Genomic DNA, 3,601 nt, shown 5'->3' with positions numbered 1-3,601 from the left:
CGTCCTAAAACCTAAAATAACAAAACAAAGGTTTAAGGCTTTGTTTTAACACTACATGTATTACACTGAAATGATTTAGTGTCCTCCCTAGCTAAAATGCCAATAAACTGAGTAAAAAAAAAAAAAATTATAACAATTGTGCAGTTGGTAACAATTTTTAATTTTTGTCATGGAGTTAGTAGCGGAGCGGCTAACTGCTTTTTTTCACCAGAATCTTTCAGTTCATGATAAAAGCGTGAAAATTGGCATGGACAGTCTCCATGGATCACTTGACAAGAAAATTGTCCGAGGCAATTGAAATTTCAAGATGGCGGCCATTTTTCAAGATGGACACCACCGTAGTGAAGCAATTAAGTGATATAAGGGTTTATTTGATGATGCAAGCATGAAAATTGGCATGAACAGTCTCTGTGGGTCACTTGACAATAAGCAACCCACAGCTATTTGAAATTTCAAGATGGCGGCCATTTTTCAAGATGGCCACCACCTTAGGGAGCACTGAAGTGATATAATCGTTTATTTGGTGATACAAGCATGAAAATTGCCATGAGCTGTCTCAAAGGCTCATTTGACAAGAAAATGCCCACAGTCACTTTAAATTTCAAGATGGCGGACATCTTTTTTAAGATTGCCACCACCTAAATGGAGCATTAGGCAATATAATTGTTTAGTTAGTGACACAAGCATGCTAATTGTTATGATCAGTCTCTGACAAGAAATCACTTCCAGCCACTTGAAATTTCTATTTTCAAGATGGCGTCCCACTGGATCCTCAAAAGATCCCTTTTCTCATAGAAATGTATGTATTTTTCATTAAGGAAAAAATTATTTTAGATTACGCTAAAGAACCACTTTCAACACATGAATATACAACTGTGTTGATCATAGATAGATTAGAAAATAGTCAATATCTGCACTACCAGGGCACAAACTGGATGGTGTACAGATCACACAGGATTTGAATGGCATTGGATGAACGATCGGACTAAGTGTAGGGTTACGGCATGAACTTAGTGGTATCCCTTACATCAAAGTGCTTGGTAAAATGTGGTAAAATGATAAACTACTGCTGCTGAAGACACAGAAGATACCAAATATATCCATATTAAGAGGCCAAGAAGATCCCAGCACTCAAAAGCTTTGTGCTTTATCTGTGAAGATGAGAATGTAACGTCCCCTATACAGGACGCAATGATAAGCTTTGCAAGGAGCTTCTTGTCACTTAGATTCCTGGCACATTCATTAACCCTTTCATTAAGTTTCATTGTCATTGCGTCCTGTAAGGGGGACGTTGCACTGTCATCTTCACAGATAAAGCACAAAGCTTTTGAGGGCTGGGATCTTCTTGGCCTCTTGACATGATATCTTTGGTGTCTTCAGCAGCAGTAGATGCTCTCTTTTGGGCCCTTTCCAGCTCTGTGTTGTTTACAGCTTGAATGATATTTTGCCGTGTGTCTTTTCAATGTGCTTTCTATACCATCACCTTCATCTAGTCGGGTTGGACTAAGTAAGATAGGAAAAGCATTGATTTTATTTATAGTGACTCATATAATAGACTACATGACAACCAGGAATAGTCTGGTGACCACCAGAGAGACGGGTGACAGCCGGAATGTAGACGACATCCGGGAGCAGGTTGGGTTAGCGCCCCAGCTTGTGTCTTCCATGAGGAAGAAGCCCAACAACCCCACTGTGAGGCCTTTAGGAGGGCCATTCAAGCCACAAGCGGAGCCTGCATGCATCACCACCATTGGGCCAGGTGGAGCCTGCAGTACCATTGTGGCTCAAAATCCACCACTCCTGAGTGAAATGTCTGGGGCTGGAGTATGGTGCAACGCACAGGTCCTGGACCTGGTGAGACATAGGAGGGGCCCGGACAGGAGTCAATCCACAAAGCTTAGTCCCTCCATGCATGCGCTAGATTTTCCTCTCCCAGTCTCGGCCGAGTAGTTCCAGAGCGGTGGAGTGAATGGTCCTGTCTTTCTTTAATGGGACTGATGGTGGGTAGCTACCGGGACATAAATCGGGACTTAATCAACCCCGGCTGGGTCAACCAAGTGAGGGGCATGATGTTGCGAGACCCGAAATCCTGATGAGCTTGGGCTACATCACTGAGGTGCATCCATGCAATGTTTTTTTTTGTTCTGAAATAATAGAACATTTCTTGCAATGGTATCATAACCAAGATTGTGCTCTCTGCTGAATTGTTTTTCCTCTGTGACCTGCTGACAAATGAAACATCTGTCCCAGTTAGTTTTCTCAACTGTTATGATGGCTTCTGTCATGTCTTAGGCAGAGGCAGAGGGTTTATCCTTGAACCACATTTTACCAAGCACTTTGATGTATGGGATACAACTAAGTTCATACCTTAACCCTACACTTGGTCCAATCGTTCTTCCAATGCCGTTTAAATACTGTTTAACCTTGGCTCGGCTCTCCCGTGCTGGCACAACCTGTCAATTCAGGTGCAGCTATCTGTTTTGGGGTAATTAGACAACATTTGGGATACTAACTTTCAATTAGCTGACATTGAACCTCATTCTGAGTTTAACAGCAGTGATATATCACCAGCGTGTCCTGGTAGTGCAGATAATCTCTCTTTTCTAATCTTTCTATGATCCACACAGTTGTATTTTGATGTGTTAAAAGTTGTTCTTTAACATAATCTAAAATGGAATAACACCAAATCGTCCTTAATGAAAAATACATACATTTATATGAGAAAATGTACCTTTTGAGGATCCAGGGGGCCATCTTGAAAATAGAAATTTCAAGTGGCTGGAAGTGATTTCTTGTCATAAAGACTGCTCATATCAATTTGCGTATACTTGTGTCACTAACTAAACCATTCTATTGCTTAATGCTCCATTTAGGTGGTGGGCTGGTGGCAATCTTGTAAAACGGCCGCCATCTTGAAAATTCAAGTGGCTGTGGGTGGCTTATTGTCAAGTTACCCACAGAGACTGCTCATGTAAATTATCATGCTTGTATCACCAAATAAACCCTTATATCACTTAATTGCTTCACTACAGTGGTGGCCATCTTGAAAAATGCCCGCCATCTTGAAATTTCAAGTGGCTGTGGGTTGCTTATTGTCAAGTGACCCACAGAGACTGCTCATGCCAATTTTCATGCTTGTATCACCAAATATACCATTACATTACTTAAATTCTGCACTATGGTGTTGGCCATCTTGAAAAATGGCCGCCATATTGAAATTTCAATTGCCTAGGACAATTTTCTTGTCAAGTGACCCATGGAGACTGCTCATGCCAATTTTCACGCTTTTATCATAAAATGAAAGATCGTAGCACTTAACCGCTCCGCTATAGGTACTGTATGGGCATGATGTTTTCAAAAACCATCGCAAACGAGTTGAGCTAAAATGTACCGATATTTGTCAGTTTTGGACAAAATCATCTGCTAGGGTTTCTAACAGAAGAGATGTTCTAAAGATCAATTAATATCCTGCACACATGATCACCTGTTAAAAGTCACTCATAGCTCCCTCTGTTACTGGATCAAACGAAAACTACAAACTAAATCGTAGATAGGCCTGACCACTAAATACAGCTGATGAAATTTCACAACATCAAAGTGT

Source organism: Nannobrachium achirus (assembly GCF_963921795.1).
Source record: "Nannobrachium achirus genome assembly, chromosome: 3".
NCBI classification, from domain to species: Eukaryota; Metazoa; Chordata; class Actinopteri; order Myctophiformes; family Myctophidae; genus Nannobrachium; species Nannobrachium achirus.
Note: the sequence above shows the minus strand (reverse complement) of the source record.